This window comes from Terrapene carolina, unplaced genomic scaffold (assembly GCF_002925995.2).
Source record: "Terrapene carolina triunguis isolate 2854851 unplaced genomic scaffold, T_m_triunguis-2.0 Scaffold139, whole genome shotgun sequence".
NCBI classification, from domain to species: Eukaryota; Metazoa; Chordata; order Testudines; family Emydidae; genus Terrapene; species Terrapene triunguis.
In genome coordinates, this window is record NW_020664490.1 from 3084275 (window position 1) to 3103231 (window position 18957).

Here is an 18957-nt window from a genome sequence, read left to right on the forward strand (position 1 = left end):
ATGTTTCTTTCCACTGTACTCCAACCATCTCTCTAAACTGGCGTTAGCATCCTTGACACATTCTCAGATTCAAAGGTGGGTTAGAATAAATGGGGCCTGGTGCTTCCATGGCTTTTGCCACTGCTTCCCCCTCAAAATATTATGGATTTTTTGAATTTCCTTCCCAGTGCCTACTCCAAAAACATATACATTTGGAAAATGCTTTGAGATCTACTGTTGAAAAGGGCTACATATTATTATTGTTTCACCATCCTCCCAAATGACTCAATCTTCAGCTCTCAACCTTTTCCTCAGACTCTTAAGGTAGGAATCGCAAAAGTGCTTACACTGGCCTCTCTTCCCATTCAAGTCAGAGTTTTACCATTGACTTCAATGGAAGCAGAGTTAGGCCCGTATTGAACATTTCTGAAAATGTTAGTTTCTGAGGACCAAATTTTCAAATATGTGCATGTAAATTGTGTGTATTCTTTTGTGTGTGCAAAAGTGCACGCATAGTTTTAAAAATGTAGCCCTCACTGACTCACTCCTGGTTCAGGCTCTCTCAGGCCATCAGACTTGGATAACAAAGACTTTAATTAACCCCTACTCAAGCATGGTACTTTGATAAAGAAGATGCTCAGTAACTGACCGCTTATTAATCTACTACCAGATTCACAGTTCTCTTCTGTTTTTTTTGAAAATCGATGGGGTTATGAATTGAAATTCAGAGCATGTTGTTTCACCAGATTTACTCTAACAAAACAGCTCTCCAAAAGTGTGTCTACATTATCTACTGGTTTGTTCAAGTTTTGGGGAGGGGCTTTTCTGACATATTTGTAAAGTAAAGGGACAAAAATTGCCCATGGATCCTGGAAATCTGTGGGGGAAGGACTCTTCAGAGGCTGAGGCAGTCCCCTTGAATGGTGCTTGCCTACATGCTTCTCCTTTAGAAGCAAAGCTGATTTACCCCCTGCTTCCTGGTAGAATGGCTCAGCATATATTTGGTCTATCCAGGTTCCCAGCTGAGAACACAGATGGTAAAGCTGAGTGCCTGACTATGCAGCATGGACTACATTGTTATTGCTATTTTTGAGGATAGGATGGGGCTTCCCTTGCAGCCTGTAGCCTAGAAGGAAGGACTCAGAGTTGCCAACTCTCATGATTTTGTCGTGAATCTCATGATAATTATTCTTTTCCTTAAAGCCCCAGCTCCTGGAGTCAAGTGAATATGTGAAGATTTCAGTCTTCATCGTTCAAGAAAAAGTAAGTTTCTAGCCTTTGTGTCTGTGGAGAAAGCTTCCAAATGTGATCCCAGTGCACCCTAAAGGCTCAAAAAGCATAAGGCAAATAAAAAGAAAACCAAATCTATTATCTGTACATAATCTCATGATTTTAAAGTCAATCTCGTTATTTTTGGTGAGCCTGACTCATGATTTTTGAACATTTGGGGTTGGCAGTACTGATGGTTTGCTGCCTCCATTGCCTCCAGGGGGATTTCTAGCACCAACTGCATCTCACATTTTCTGTAAGCAATGTCCATTCTGGTATGATCTCCAATACACAGTGTTGCAAAACAAAGTATCCTTGTTTGCTCATCCCAGAGCTATGAAACTTTAAAAACTGGTGCCAACTTAACTGTCAAATATGTGTCTCAGTGCTTAGATGTGCTTCCTTTCTTTGTATGCTGGTCTACAGTAAAAGGTACCATTTCTCTCTATCTAATATGAACAATACTGGAGCAGAATTACATCTGTCAAATGAAAATACTATATTTATGTCTCATTGTAATCCATTCATTGTTTTATGAACCCACATTTCTCCAGGGAGAGCTACAAATCCACAAGCAATTGCTGAGTGCTGCATTTTCAATTTGCATCTCTGATTTAACAGACAGATGTAAAAAAATAAATGTAGCCAAACTGCTCCCTACAGACTACACATCTGTTGGTACTGAAGAACACAAATTACTCCAGTTAAGTTCAGCATTAACATACAGTCAGGATTTCCCCTACACATTCACCTTATGGGATAATATGGCTTTGTGGTTGGGGTTAATCAAAACATATGGAGACCAGAACATCCACACCTTTTGGAAGATGGAGACATACCAGCAGACCAATTTTCTACAATAGGAGGTAAAATCAGTAAGACTCCATCTACGCTACAAATTCAACTGAGGGTTTGTCTACACTGCAATCAGATGTGTGACTGTAGCACATGTAGACATATGCAAGCTAGGTTTGGTCTAGCTACCTCAGATAACAATAGCAGAGAAGCCAAAGCAGCACGGGCATCAGCATTGGCTGGACACTTGAGTACATACCCAGGTTCCTGGGCTGGCTTGCATAAACTGTACTACTGCCTATGCAGTGTGCTGTCACAGCTTCACTGTTATTATTATTCAAGCTAGTTAGATCGAAGCAGCTCAGGTATGTCTACATGTGCTAGAATTACACCTCTGATTGTAGTGTGAACATACTCTTAGTTAGGGGCCCAGGTACACCATAGAACACCATTGAAATCAATGACTGCTTAAGTGTAAATGAGGGTAGAATTGTCTTCTATCCCTATTATATATGCCCCAATGTTTTCTCATGCATGTTGCCACCAAATAAATAAAAAAACAATGACAAAAGTATGAGGGGGTTTTATGTATTACGGATTCTTCACTTCCTGTCCTAAACTGTTGCTAAGCTTCTGTGCACTGTGAAAACAGTTGACAAGCTTCACCCTAGAGGCTGGTGTGTTTTAGAGATGAATGAAGTGATTCATGTGTATAATTTATACATCAGTTTGTTGTAGAATGCTGAGAGATCCTCTTGGATGAAAGGTGAAGAATAAATGTAAGACAGTCATCATTACATGCATACAGTATACACATACTGGCAACCACTATGATTTTCTGTGGGATTGCTGAGATTTTCAAGTTCCCAGCTAGACAAATAGATTGCAAATGTAAATTTCTTCAATATTCTGAAATATCATATAAATCATTTTCTATAGGGATTTCACTTTCCAACTGAAAGCCATTCTATATATATGTAAACACATTCATTCCCACACAATTTGCCAGACTGCTAACAATCCTGCAGAAGAGGAAAATGCCTGCACTGCACTTTAGAATAGTTTGATGCAAAATGGGGACGTCTTCTATTTCACGGATCTTGCCATAGAATCAAATATGCTTGTAATATAGGGTTTTTTTCTTTTATGGTTAGTGTAGGATTCACATATTTCACTCCTGAGATGCTTAACTGAACAGGACAAAAGTTATTTCCACAGCAATCTAAAACAGAAACAGCCATGCTACCATTACTAATGAAAATCTATTCTGGGGTTTTGTTTTTTAGTTTTGTTGCAACAAATGTTGCAACACTAATTTTCAGGACTTTGGCTTTGCCACAATTTACGGCTAAAGCCTGAACCATTTTTCAGGTATGTCTACATGTGCTAGAATTACACCTCTGATCGTCGGAGCCCTGGGTGCATAGGACCTCAGTAATGAGCGAGTGTTGAGAGAATATGGAATCGGTCAATGCTATACTCGGCTGATGCGACAACTCATGGTGTCGGACGCCATCACGTGGTCGAGGGACGTCTACCTAGAACACATCACCGGACATCGGCAATACCAGGAGGGATGAGCTGGAGTGCCAATGAGAAGCACAGTCAGGAAAGTAACTGAAATACTTCCCTGATGGATTGTATTTTCTAATTGGACAACCTACCCTAAATTCTCAATCACCGAGGGACAATCTTCACTCATTGATATATGTGCTTTCCACAACGAACTCTCTGTATAACTTTTCATGAGTGATGTACCCAAATACTTGGATGCTAATATCTAAACTGTATTGTTAAATTTATTCATCTAAATTTGGGTTACTGGTGATTATGCACTATATGTATCTTATGACTTTTAAAACAAACCTTGTATTTGTGGATAATCTAAGCACTATACTCAGATGTACAGACACTCTTTTCTTAACCTGTGTATTGTATAATTTTTTAACATTAGCTTTAATAAAATATTTACACTAAAAAGATTAAATGTAATAGCAATGGAAAAAGTGAGCATTTTGTTTATTTACCTGTGGATCTCTTTATAATTTACAATCTGTTATTTTGAGTTAAAAATGTTTACAAATTAATAGTTTCCATTACAGCACCTTTTGTTCAAAGGTTTCTAAGTACTTTTAAGAATCCATCTGTTACTTCAGAACAGAAAAACGTGCTGTTCATTCTATCTTAAATAAGGTTGGCCTTCTTTAGTCAGAAGAAAATACACCAAGGTTTCAAGTTCTGTACTTTCACCAACTGATTATTTTCATTCACAACACTGAGTGACCTTGATATGACCTTCCATGGAGACAGATAGCAAATACACTATACTTAGTAGCAAGAGAGATATGGATGCTACATACTGTTGCTTGCCGGATGAGTAATGAGAACTGCCTGAAAATTAAGGCAGTATTTTGAGTCATCTCAAGTTCACAAAGTGCCTGCTTAGTTAGCTCCTAAATGTCAGTGATTAGGTCAACAATTTATACAAATAAAAATGACCTGAAGCGTAAACATTTCCAGAAGTCTTGCCAAACTGTACCAGCCAATTTGCTGAGGTAATACTACCAAGGGACAGAGACATCTGTCTCAAATGATTTCTGAATCTTAACTTAAAGCAATCTGAACCATAATAAAAATTGCAGCGTAATTGCAGTATTAGCACATTTATATTTCTTTTTGTGTACACCTTTAATCGAGTCTGAAAAGTGATGGAGAACAGCATTTCACAGTTCAAGGGCCAAATACATCCCTGCTGTAATGCCACTGAAGTCAGTGGAGTTACACTAAGGGTGAATTTGGTCTTATGTCTTGAATGAACTTCTTGAAGGTTGTTAAAACGGACAGGTAAACACAGTCTGTGACTGCATGTAACTTACAGGCCCTAGCCTGGTATGTGTTATAAATTCTGTTTAATCATACCATGTAGGATGGACTAGCTTCCCTTACTTCGGTTTATTATTATTATGCACCACGATTAAAAGATGTGATCAACTGGGTTAACAATAGACCATCCACACACTCAGTAAAACTCAAACAGCACTGGAGCCCAAATATAGCTATTTATAGTAATTGTTACATTAAAAAGAAATTTAGGTCATCAAAAAATAAATCACCCATTCATCCAGACCACTTTAGCAGTTCTGGACAAATTTTTCAAATTCCTGCTACTTAGCCCTTCTCCCTTAGCCACTGTCTTTAATAATCAGGAATTTCTCTCTAGGAAATATCAACATGACTATTCACTGTGAGTAAGAGCTGTGACTACTCAGTTTGGACAGCTATTCCTGGGGCCTGATTTGAAATCATATCAAGAGATATGTAATAATGTAAATAATTTAAAGCTCCCATATTTTCAGTATTTACAAGTCAAACATTTTATGGTGAAATCTGGATCGCCTATCTAGACCTTTAGCCACGTTTGAGGAGTTGACCCAGGAGCAAGCTGGATCAAAGGGTTTAATTTCTAAAACATATGCAATTTTGACTGAAAAGATGTTGATAAGAAAACTCAGATGAAAAGATGGGAGAGAGATTTGGATAAAGAAACTGATCAGGAACAGTGGGTCTCTATCTGGGAAAGGGGATAAACATCTTTAATTTGTGTCACTCATGAAGAATATTCTTATACGTTACTGTATAGATGGCATAGAATACCAGTAAATATCCATCATATTTTTGCTACTAGAGAGGTGCTCTGTTGGAGGGTTTGTGGGGGAAAAGGAACATGCTTGCACATGTGGTGGTTGTAACCAGGAATTAGACAGCTTGAGGAAGAAATTATCAAAGCAATTCATCTTATAACAAAATGCCGGCTTCCTAGAGATACCCTGACCTGCTTACTTAATGCTCCAGTAAAGGATCTACATTTTAAACAGAATGACAAATTAATTTATTTTTACTGTTAGGAGCAAGATTTTGTATTGCATATAATTGGAAAAATGTGACTCTTCCTCCTTGGAATTGTAGTATAGTAAAATATGGACTGTCCTTGTAACCAAAAAGCTTTCATACTAAGTATGTACACAACAGAAGTGCCAAAATGAGAATAAAATTCAGAAATGTGGTCACCCTTTTTAGTGTACTCAGAGGAGGAGGGCTCCCCAGCCAGCAAGCCATTATCTTTAGTCAGATTCTTTGAATATTAACCGGATCCTGAATAAGTAATAAGAAATGTATGATAAGAACATAACATAAGAACATGATGCAGTATGTTACAGTTTTATTGTAACTTAGACTTAATAAAAAGTTTAAAAATAAAATACAAGAAAGATAATTCCTCCTCTCTCTCCTCCCATCCCCTCTCTTCCCCCACCTCCCTCTAAGCTTTCTCTTGCTCCCAAATACAGAATATGACCTCTTCCACCCACTTGACCCACCTGAAGGGTTGAAACTGATTTCTACTCCCCTAAATGGATGGAGACAACCTCCTGACCCTGCCCATTGCCTAGTTCTCTGCCAAGAAGTCCTCCCTTTCTGCCCTCTGCTGTCTATTGATGCCACCAGTACCATAGGCGCTGACTCCGTGCTGACAGATGCTGTGACTCCTTCTTTATCTCCTTTCCTCTGCTAGCTGGTCAGTGCTCCCTCCCATTTGCTCTTTTCTTCCTCTCCCCCTCTGTGTTTCTTGTTAGGAAAGGAGGACCTGAGTACATGGCGGGTATTGACTGGCTAGTAAGTGAAGATGAGGAGAGAGACTCAGCCACTAAGCTTAGTCAAACATGGGGAAAACAACAGGGAGTCCAGGGAGTCAAATAAGATGCCTGAAAAGTGGAGCCTCATGTCAAAAGCAACAAATCAGCCAGGCCTAGTAACAGTCATTGAGAGACAGCACTAGGAGTCCTACCCAACATTTCAATCCCTGGCCACAGAGCCTCTTTCCTCCCTTTGTGCAGCAATCCCTGGAGCAAATGTTCAATGAGCCAGTGTCCTATATCACAAGAGGCCATAAATCAGAGACATCTTCTCACCTAAAGAATGCTTCAGGAAACATTTTATGTGGCACATTCTCCAACATCTAATGATAATCCTTAACCCAGCAATTTACACAGCAAAGTGGCACTAATTCTCACAGCAGATAAACACACACCCTGGAAAGTTGTATACTCCTTTGTACACAATTTGTCACTGATGTTAAAAAAAGTACAGGTGATTCCGCTCACATATCCTGTTTTTCTTCTGCACTCATCAACCGGAGACCAGTCTTCTACTTTTGCTTCATGCTTTAAAAGGGCCAATTTTACAAAGCTGAAAACAATTATGAGTCAAATCAGTTGGGAAGAAGAATTTAAACAGCAAAACACGAATGATAATTGGGAATTGTTTAAGTACATTTTACTAGATGCCCAAAATGCTACAATCCTACAACTGAGAAAGAAGGCTGTGCTGTTAAAAATCTCTGATGCGGTTGGAAAGTCACAATCCTTTGCTAGAATTAACTCACTACTGTTAACATGAGGGAGCAGCAAGTAAGAGGAATTGCAAGAAGACATTTGATCTGAAAAAATGAACCTGAACATCCTGAAAGATTTCAGTGCTATCTTTACAGTTCATCCACAAATAGGGATTGGGGATAAGGGTGGATCTGAAGAGGGAATATATTCAGAGCTCTCCAGCTATCAGTCATTAACCTAGTTTTTCTCCTTCATGGAACTGCCTGCACAGATCCCCACTCTTGGAGATTACCTATCAACCTATCCTAGGAGAACTGAAGATGGGATGCTATAATAAAATGTCCCTGAAATGGGCGCCAGACCTAACATTTAAATTAACACCTTGATCCACAAAAGAATTTGTGCAGTTTCATTCTAAAGACTGGTCTACACAAATGCTGTAAGTCGACCTAAGTTATGCTACTTCAGTTACATAAGTGATATAACTAACGTCGATGTAATTTAGGACTTACAGCAGTGTGTACACCATGCTATGTCAACAGGAGACGCTTTCCTGCCGACTTACCTTCTGCCTCTTGGGGAGGTGAAGTACAGATGTCAGGAGAGCGCTCTGCCATCAACTTAGCTTGTCTTCACCAGAGCTGCTAAATTGACACCGCTGCATAGATCGCAGCAGTGCTGATTTAGCCAGAAGTATGGACAAGCCCATAGACTCCTACTGAAGTCGATGGGACAGCACACAAAAGTAAGTGTTCCCTCCCCCTACGAGGTCCTGATTCAGCAAAGCACTTAAGCACCTGATTTCAATGGGACATAACGAAATTCTTAAGTGTTTTGTTAAATCAGGGCTAAAGTTTCATTGTTTTAAATGTGAGCATAAGAATCCTTTCATGCAGCTCCCTTCGCAGGATCAGGGCCCGAGAGTGTAAAATTAGTAAAGATGTATCTTAAGCTACAAGGAGTACATCTACAAGTCTCACACATAGACAAGTTATAAATATATGGCTGCGGAAGCGAACTTTGGTGGCATGATCACATAGAAAAGAAGCTTTAAAAATCGAAATCAATCAGACAGAAACAATACATAAGTTTCAGGTTTTAGTTTCACTGCTGGGAACCTATGTATGTGATTTCAATAATTTCTCCTGTGGACTATTCCCTTCCATAACAAGTCTACCCAGCAGACATTTTTCCACAGTTTTAATTTTCCTACTCCCCATTTTAACAAGTGACTTGCTCAAACTCTTGGTAGACCATTTAGTTGCAATATTGCTCTTAACATTTTATTTACCAAGAAGAAACTTCCTGAGTTTTGTATACTGTGTAAATGTAGTTTCATTCTGCAGATCACCATATGTTGAGGAACACTAGGGCACTGTTATAAATCTTAGCAGCAGAGTATAATTTGTTGACAGGCAGAGAATTAGAATATCCTGAAGCAGAGTTCATGTGTGGTCTTCACTCTAGACCACATCCTGCCGTTCTGTATGAAACCTTGTAATGGCTTGTTTGTATTTTGTCACTTTCTAAAGACTCACAGAAGGACCCTGCCTTACCAGGGTCACTCAGTATCTGAAGGATAAAGCAAACACATTAACAACCCATAGGGTTCTACACAGATTATTAAAAAGAAAACGGCATTCCATTTTGGAATTTAGCACTGAAAGGAATGCTATATAAAATTTCACACACAACTCCTCCATGGACCAAATTCAGACTCGATGTAAGTGAGTACAACTCCACTGATTTCAATGGAGTTATACGTACTTACACCAAATCTGAAGTTGGCTCATTACCTATAATTTTAAAAAGTCAAATAATAAAAAAGTTAGAAAAACCAATAAAAGTTTAAAAAAAGAAATGATATGGACTTTGTGGCTTGGGAATTTTTAGCAGCAGCATTTTGTGTAGCATGAATGACAGTAGAAAAACCTGGTGCTATCTTCACAGGGACTGTATTCACATTTCACACGCAATTTAAGGCTCAGTATTGCCCCAGGTGAAGCAAAAGATCTGGAGAAGAAAACCAATATTGAAATAGACTGGTTATGGTGGTTATCAGACAACAAATGTTCTTTTTCTAGTTAAGATGGACAAAGAAAACACTGACTGTTGGGATCTGTGGCCTACATCAAGCACATTGCTTACTAAAGTTGAGAGCAACTATAGGTTGCATTTTGGCCACTTCTGCTTTAATATTTTGGATACCATTATCACATGTTCCTTTTTTTAAATCAGTAGAGTTAATGTAAGAGTGATCTTCCTGGATGAACCTCTATAATAGCTATTAAACTTGAGTTCCTAAAGTAAACTGTTTATATCGGTACCTGTTTACATATCATCTCTATTATAAATCTTGGAAGTGTTGTTCATTTGCTGTAGTAAAAAGATTAAATGGTTTCTAAATTCTAATGAATTTTTCTATCACCAGATAATTCACTCCCAGAACTACTGTCATATTTTGTATGATCATATAAATCACACAGAATCTGCCAGCTCATTGTTCCAAAGGACACTAAACTGCCAATTGGACACATTTTACCGATATGAGGTATTTATTTTTTACTGCATTTGATGTTTCCTTCCTACATCTGGATAGTGTGAACAGTTAAATGTGATACAATTGTTTGAATTTATTGGAAAAGTGAAGTTTATTGGGTTTGTTTTTGTAAGTGAAATGAGTCTTCCACAGAGTGCTGTGAAGAACAGAGGACTTAAGTGAAGAACCATATTCAGGGAGACACTTTGCGGCCAGGTTTGAAACTCTTTCCACTGTACCTTAACCATGGTTTAAAGGGTTCACCATCTGTTTAGTGAAGAGCATTTCACTTGAAGCTGTCTAGTTCCTGACCCCATGGGACCTGTGGACATCTGGCATAACGCAGTGTACAGTAGAGAAGGGATAATGAAAATAACAAAGGAAAGACTAAATAATGTTTAAACCAAAGCTAGCTGAAACAGAATATAAGTATTCAGGGCAGCACCTGTTGAACTGAGGATGCAGGGGAAATATTTCTTACAATAAACAGCACATGTTCCAATTTCAGCCCAGAAATAACACCTCCACAAAACTGAAGTACAGTTAACTGCAGGCACAAATTACCCTACCTGATTTGCAAGAATAATCAAACCGTCAGATGTCTAAATTCTATAATTCCTGCCTGGCACCTAGAATTTGTTTGTGAAAGCAAAATTGCAAATTCAAAATTGCAGGCAAATTTCAAAAGTGTAGTCTTAAATTTTGATAAATAAAGGGTGGAATTCGCATCTCTGCAAAGGCTGAATAATTGCAGGGATTGCAAAGAATAGGCCTCTCCCTCATACCTGAACACACGCCACAAGGTCCATTGGCCATGCTCTTTTGCTCCCCTTCCAAAATGTCTTATTACAATCTTATTATGATCTCTCGCAGAGTAAGCCACCTCAGAGCTTGATTCTCCAAGTGATGGTTCTTGTGCATTTTAGTCTTTCTGCCAAACTCAGGTTCCCTAAAGTCTGTGAGACCCTGTGTAATATATATGTAACATGTTCTACTGCACCAGTCTTATGTAAGCATTCCTGTTATCTTTCTACTTGATCTGTAAGGTAAGGAAATCCTGTGGCCTTATTTTAACTTTAGAAGTCTGTCTGGACCTGTAAATGAGTTTTAAAACTCCGGTGCTTGAACATAAAATTATTACCCAACAAACAATACTATCTTTTAAAATATGTAGTTTATTCTGTTACGTAACATTGAACTTAAAGTTGTGGTTCTATATGCATCACTATGGTATCCAAGATACCACCCCCATCTCCCTTTCACCTCGAGGCTCATTTACACACCGTTCACAATCACTCTCTGAAGTTCCTCTCTCCAGTTCCATCCATTCCTTTTCCCTCTGGCTTCCATCCCTTGCACTCCCCTGAAACCACTCTTGCCAAAATCTTTAATGGCCTCTTCCTAGCCAAAGCTCAGAATCAGTGATCCATTCTCATTCTGTCAGCCACTTTCCACGCAGTTGGCCATGCTCTTCTTGAAATCTTCTCCTCGCTTGGCTTCCGTGACTCTCACCCATCCTGGTTCTCCTCCTACCTCTCTAAGTGTTCCATCAGTGTCTCTTTCGGAGGCTCCTCCTGGTCTCCTTTCTGTGGTGGTCCCTCGGAGCTCTGTCTTCGGTCCCCTTCTCTTCTCCCTCTGCGCCTTGCCTCTGGGTCATCTCATCCACAAACATTAATTCAACAACCATCACTATACAAATGATTCACAGATCTACACTCCAGACCCATCTTCTTCTGTCCAAACTAGAATCTTGGCCTGTCTGACAACTCCTCAGATGTCAAATTCAACACGGCTAAATAAAGCTCAGTCTTCCCCCACAAGCCTTCCCCACTACCTCTTTTCTTTATCACAGTGGAGAATTCCACCATCTCAGGCCGATAATGAGGTCCCATTTTCATCTCTGACTTCTCTCTAGGTCCTCATATCCGGACTATGTCTAAATCTTGCTGATTCTTTCAGCCTAACATCTCTGAATATTGTCTTTCCCATCTGTCCAAACAGCAAAAACTCTCTTTCAGGCTCTCATCATCGTGCGTCTTGATTACTGCGACATCCTTTTCTCTGGTCGTGCAATCATTTTCATTCAGAATGCTGATATAATGATCATTTTCCTAGTCCATCTCTGACTATGGCACGCCTCTCTTTCCTTCCCTCCACTTCTCTATCACATCAAACATAAGCTACTTGTCTTCACTTTCAAGACTCTTCACAGCCAGTCTCTCACTATTAAGATGTCAAACTCTGCCTCCAATCAGCCCATGATGCCAGCCTCCATTGTACATTTGTTAAATTTTCAAACAAGCATCTTCATGCTTTCTGTCATGCTGCCTCTCATGCTTAGGAAGAGCTCCCCTAATCATCCGCAAAGCTACCTCATTAGCCTCCTTCAAAACCATTCTTAAAATTCTCCTTTTCATTGATGCCTACGAAAAACTTGGCACAGTTGCAGTCTTACCATTGTCGAGACCACTCCCTGTCATGCTGCCCAGTACTCATTGTTTCTTTGTAATCAGTTCTCAGCCCATATGTATCCATCTGTTCTCTCTTTTTTTTATACTTAGATTATGAGCTCTCTGGGGCAGGAACTGTCTTTTTGTTCTGTGTCTATACAGCACCTAACACATTGGGGTCCTGGTCCCTGACGAGGGCTCCTAGGTGCGACAGTAATACAAATAATAACAAATAAAATAAGTATATCTGAATGCCAGTTTATATACAAACAGTACACAAAGGATCTCTATTTCTTTCCCCCTCCATCATCAAGTTAGCTGGAATTTTCCCAGCCATATAAGATGCACACTAATTATCAGTAATAATTTACAGCGATGATTGTATTACACTAGCATCCAGAAGCACCAATCAGGATCAGAGCCTCCATTGTGATGGACTCTCTACAAACATGGAACAAAAGACAGTCCCTGCCTCGAAGAGATTAAAGTGGAAAACTTCAGTCCTGGAAAGATTTATGCTGACTAGAGAGAAGTCAGAGATGAATAACCCATCGACTTTAGTGTTCACACGAGATCCTTAAAGTGAAAAAGGTCCAGTTTTCAGATTTTTCTTTCACAAGCAGGGCTTTCAAACTATGACCATTTAAATGGGTGAGTGAGAAGAATTTGGAGTCAGATTTTAAATGTCTCAGTGAAACATAATGCAAAACCCTTTAGCACGAGAGAGAGAGAGAATGGAAAATTTCTAACCAATAATTTCCTTTTTGCTAGCAGCATCTCCTACAATTCTTGACATCTGGGCTGTTCGCCTCACTCTGCAGCTTCATGGAGGCAGATTAGTGTTTTTGCGCCATCGCTTTGGCAGGGACAAAGTAGCTTCTCTTTGCCCTCTTAGGTGTGGTAGTGCAGAGGCAGTGGTGTGCCAGACCACTCTGGCTGTCTCCATGGTGTCCTCATTAACCAGGAGTGCCACCTTCCTCAGACTAGTAGTCTGCAGAGAAGCGGCTACTAGGATGATTTGAGGAATGGAAATTCTGCTTTATGAGTGGAGACTCAAAGAACTTGGCTTGTTTAGCCTAACCAAAAAAAGGCTGAGGGGAGACATAATTGCTCTGTATAACTATATCAGAGGGATAAATACCAGGGAGGGAGAGGATTTATTTAAGTTAAGTGCCAATGTGGACACAAGAACAAATGGATATAAACTGGCCATCAACAAGTTTAGGCTTGAAATTAGGTGAAGGTTTCTAACCATCAGAAGAGTGAAGTTCTGGGACACCCTTCCAAGGAGAGCAGTGGGGGCAAAAAGCCTAATTGGCTTCAAGACTGAGCTTGATAAGTTTATGGAGGGGATGGAATGATGGGCAACTGCCTGTAGCAAAAAACCCCAACGGCTGGAGATGGGACACTAGATGGGGAGGCTCTGAGTTACTACAGAGAATTCTTTCCCAGGTATCTGCCTGGTGGGTCTTACCCACATGTTTGGGGTATAACTGATTGCCATATTTGGGGTCGGGAAGGAATTTCCCCCCAGGTCAGATTGGCAGAGACCCTGGGATTTTTTGCCTTCCTCTGCAGCATGAGGCATGGTCACCTGCAGGTTTAAACTAGTGTAAATGGTGAATTCTCTGCAATTTGAAGCTTTAAACCATGATTTGAGGACTTCAGTAACTCAGTCAGAGGTTAGGGGTCTATTTCAGGAATGGGGGGGTGAGGTTCTGTGGCTTACAATGTGCAGGAGGTGAGACTACATGATCACGATGGTTCCTTCTGACCTTAAAGTCTATGAGTCTATGAGACTATCCAGGAGCCAATGTTCGGACCTCCTCCAGTGGTATTGGAGATCATTGGCAATTCTCTAAAGCAGCTCCTGGTACTCCCTATAGTCGTCCGATGGAGATGGTGAGGATGGAGTGCCTGCTTCATCCAGATGCAAGGATGAGATACCTACCGGTACCTGTGGATACAGGCCACGTCCTCCTCCTCATACTCTGTTGGATCTGGTGGGTGCTGAGTAGAAGAGGTGTGGTAAGATTCATGGATGAATCTGGGGCATCTCCCATAGGGGTAACAGGGGCTCCAATAAGGAGGGACTGACCAGATAATGATAGTAATCTGGAGAATGAAGTGAACTACTGCACATGCATGGGCCAATGATCACTGCTTGTTAGAATTTTCAAGCATGTGGCATGCATACACACATGGAATACACATAGAGCACTCAAAGAGGGACCAGCGATGGCATGGTCTGATTGGTATGTGGAGGTATCTGCCAGATCCACTGAAGTCAGAAAGTACCCTTGGGACAGGGATGAAACTGTAGAGATTAGGGTCTCCATCCAGAACATAGTTTTCTTCATCTACTTGTTGAGCCTTTTGAGATCTAGAAAGGCTCAGATTCCCACTGTACACTTCTGAATGATAAAGAAGATGGAGCAGAACCCTAAGAATCTTTCTTCTGAGGGAACACTCTCTATTAGTCCCATATCCTGGTGCTGAGAAATATTAGACTGTGCCCAATGAAGTTGTTTGAGATAGGGGACTGGATGAAAAAAATGGATGGCATGGGGTCCATAACTCAAGGGAGTATCCCTGATTCACTATCTCCCTGACCCACTAATCTGTGGTCGAAGCAACCCATTCCTCCGGGAAATGGGAAATTCTACCCCCAAGCTTCAGCTCCAGGTGGAGATCTATATAGTGTTTGTCATAAAGAGTTCTCTCGGGACTTTCTTTCCAAGCCCTAGTTCTATGCATTCCTCTGGAGCAGGGTTCTCAACCTTTTTCTTTCTGAGGCCCCCCCCTGACATGCTATAAAAACTCCACAACCCACCTGTGCCACAACAACTGTTTTTCTGCATATAAAAGCCAGGGCTGGCATTAGGGAGAGCAAGCAGGGCAACTGCCCAGGGCCCCACACCACAGGGGGCCCCATGAAGCTAAGTTGCTCAGGTTGCAGCTTCAGCCCCGAGTAGCAGGGCCTAGGGCAGCGGGGCTTCGGCTTTCTGCCTTGGGCCCCAGTGAGACTAATGCTAGCCCTGCTTGACAGAGCCCCTGAAACCTGCGTGTGTCCCCCCCAGGGGGCCTCAGACCCCTGATTGAGAACGGCTGTTCTGAAGAACCTGTTGGCCCTTCGCTGGTCTTTCTGTAAGAATGAGGGCCGAAAGGAACATCTTTGTCTAAAGGCCAGCCTGTACTCTCTCTTAAAGGCATGGTGTGCCATCGGAAGGGATTGTTTAGATTTTGCAGCACCCTAAACCACTACCATGTTTAGCTTCTCTCCGAAAAGCAGGACTTCTGTGAATTTGGCAGAGTACAGCACCTGCTTTGAGTGGCTATCCACCTTCCAGGGACAGACCCATAGGAGGCGCCTGGTCACTAAGCAGGAGGCCATGGCTTTGGCTGAGAACCTTATCACTTGGGCCCTCTACCAAATTCACGGCCGTGAAAAACACGTCACAAAAAGTGAAATCTGGACTGTTGTGTGCTTTTACCCTATACTATACAGATTTCATGGGAGAGACAAGCGTTTCTCAAACTGGGGGTCCTGACCCAAAAAAGGGCTGTGGGAGGGGGGGAACCACAGGGTTATTGTAGGAAGGTCATGGTTTTGCCACCCTTACTTCTGCGCTGTCTTCAGAGCTGGCTCGCTGGAGAGTGGCGGCTGCTAGCCGAGGGCCCAGCTCTGAAGGCAGCAGCACAGAAGTAAGGGTGGCAATACTGCGACCCCCTTACAATAACCTTGCGATCCCCGCACCACCTCCTTTTGGATCAGGACCCCTACAGTTACAACAGTATGAAATTTCAGATTTAAATATGTGAAATCATGAAATTTATGACTTTTTAAATCCTATGACCATGAAATTGACCAAAATGGACCGTGAATTTGGTAGAGCCCTACTTATCACATCCACTGAGGTATCAGCAATGAATGCTGCTGCCAGGAAAATTTTCTTTAAATTAGAGCCAAAGTCAGGATAATCTCTATTCTTCAGGGATCTGAGATCTTCAAGTAAGCAGTTCTGAGGGCCGCCCTAGGAGAGGCTGTGGAGGCCTCAATGTCTTTTTTGAGAGTGGCCTCCATTTTTCTATTTGTGGGGTCCTTTGGATAGAACTCTCCTTTCTCAGAGGATAACCACATCTTTAGCCAGGGGCACTACAGCAGAATCAACCTTTTGGTATCTCCGTAATCAGAACCTTTGGTTCCTGTATCCTATAGAACCTGAGATCATTTCTGTTAATGTGCTTGCCCTTGTCTGGCTGGTTCATCCCTGGTTATGTCTTTGAAGGAGGAGTATGGGGTAATCACAGCATCAGGGGAGGATTTTGAGGAAAGACATTTGCTCAGAGGCTAACTCTCAGTGTTCTGTTTGGGTGGAATCTGAATAGGGGATACAACCTTGTTGCACATGGTCTTAAATTTCTCAGATCTTTGATGAGTCTTTCCCTGCACCTGATCCGAGTCAGAGCCCGACAATTCACCATCCTCTGTGGAACAGGAAGAGGAGTTAGAGCAGGGAGTACTCAGAGGTCTTCCAGGGGGTACATCAACTCATCTAGATGAATGTTTCTCAACCTGGGGGTAGCAGCCCCCAGGAGGGTCATGGGATAGGTTTGGGGGGATGCAAGTGCAGGGCCAGCATTAGGGGGTGGCAAACAGGGCAACTGCCTGGGGCCCAGCAAAGCTAAGTTACATGCTTCAACCCCAGGCAGCAGGGCTTTGGCTTCAGACAAGGCTCCTAAGTGAAAAACAGGGTCAAGTATCACACTGAAATGTAAATACATTATTTCTATTCCAGTCTATTTATTTTATAATTGTATGGTAAAAATGAGAAAGTAAGCAATTGTTTGGTAATAGTGTGCTGTGACACTTTTGTATTTTTATGTCTGATTCTGTAAGCAAGCAGTTTTTAACTGAGGTGAAACTTAGGGTACACAAGACAGATCAGACTCCTGAAAGGGGTACAGTAGTCTAGAAAGGTTGAGAACCACTGAATTAGAGGACTCAGACCTCCTACAAATGTTTTTGCATTTTCTTCCCCTTTTTTGCTTTCTTTGATTTTTGAGGGGTTTTTTGCTTGCTTAGGGAGTGTACGAACTCTGTCATGGATCTGGTGAGGGCTTTTGCAGCTAGCTTTGCTGAGCGCCTGAAATCCTCTTACAAGATCTCTTTCTGAGTCCTTGCCTGCTGGGTTCTATTTCCCCATGGACTGGTGGGGGGTGGGGAGATGCTTTCAGGGCCCTCCTGGTTAAATTGGGAAGGAGGGGGATGTTTATGAACTCTGTTTCTTTTCCCATTTTAGGACTTGGAAGGGATTTGTGACCCTGCCAGTCTGCCCCCTGTTTTCCAGGGGCCCTTGGGACTTACTCGACTGACCGACATTCTCCTGGTCCTTGGAGCCTCTCTCTGCTCCACCCATAGACTCCTGGTTCATTGTTCCCATGTCACAGTCATGGCTGCTCTGGTGGGTAGAGGATCCCGCATGCCTATCTGACTTATAGCCCTGGCACCTAACAGAGTGAGGGATGAAGACTGGGTGAAGGCTGGGCACAACTCACTGTCTGCTGAACCTGGGAGGGCAGTCTCATGGATGGAGCACCATTTGGATTTCGCTCAGGGGTTTTTAGACTGCTCTGCCATACCTGGAAGATGCAAAGGTGCAAACGGGGAGGCACTGCAGCTGAGGCTCCGGGGATTCCAACAACCAGCTAAAGCTGGCACAGGGGGAAGAGGAGCTGGGAGGGAAATGACTGCTTACCACTTGCCCCAAATTTGAACAAAAAAAAAAACAACCCTTAGGCAGATGAAGGCAGGAGCCTTTAAACTACTGTCCTCATGCTGACATACAGGCAGACAAAACTGGCTGCAAGCAGGAGCAGAGAGGGTGTGGCCAGAGCAGAGGCCCCAAAACACTGATCTGCCTCAGAGAAGCCACAGATCGAGGAGAGCAGCCCAGCCTTCAAGAATTGTGGGAGACACTGGGCTACAGAAAGAAAGAGAGAAAGCAACTTTAACAATGTATTAAAATTAATACTAAATGTGTACGTTTCATATTCCATACGTGGAACTTAGCAGATCTGAAATGGGGATAAATTTTTTTTAATTCTCCTTTCCAGCTGAAAACATTTTCCAAAATAGTTTAATGGTTTTATTCATACAACTCTTCCTATTAAACTATCCAAGGTGTCTAACAATAAAGTAGAAGTTGCGGTAAATGAATACAAAGGTGCAAGAACAAAACAATTAATCACAGGCCACAAATGAAGTTCATAGTGCTGTGTAAAGGCTTTGGGAAATAAAATGGTTTTGAAACCTGATTTTTAAAAAAGATTAGTACTGTTGTCATCCTTAAGCAAAATAAATAAATAAATAAATAAATAAATAAAGACAGTACATTCCCCAGCTCCAACACTATAGCAACGGTACAAGGAGCTCCCTTGCCTCTGAAAGCTGCAAACAAACTCTTTGGGCTTGAGAGAACTCCCACAGATGGCACACAGAGAGAAGCTCAGAAAGGCATTCAGAACCCTGTCT

General features: G+C 41.6%; 1 protein-coding gene across 1 annotated transcript in view; it reads right to left on the bottom strand.

The window, feature by feature from the left end:
* LOC112112818 (phospholipid-transporting ATPase IB-like) overlaps positions 1-18957 on the bottom strand; it is a 422105-nt gene that overhangs the window by 220577 nt on the left and 182571 nt on the right. The window lies entirely within an intron of this gene.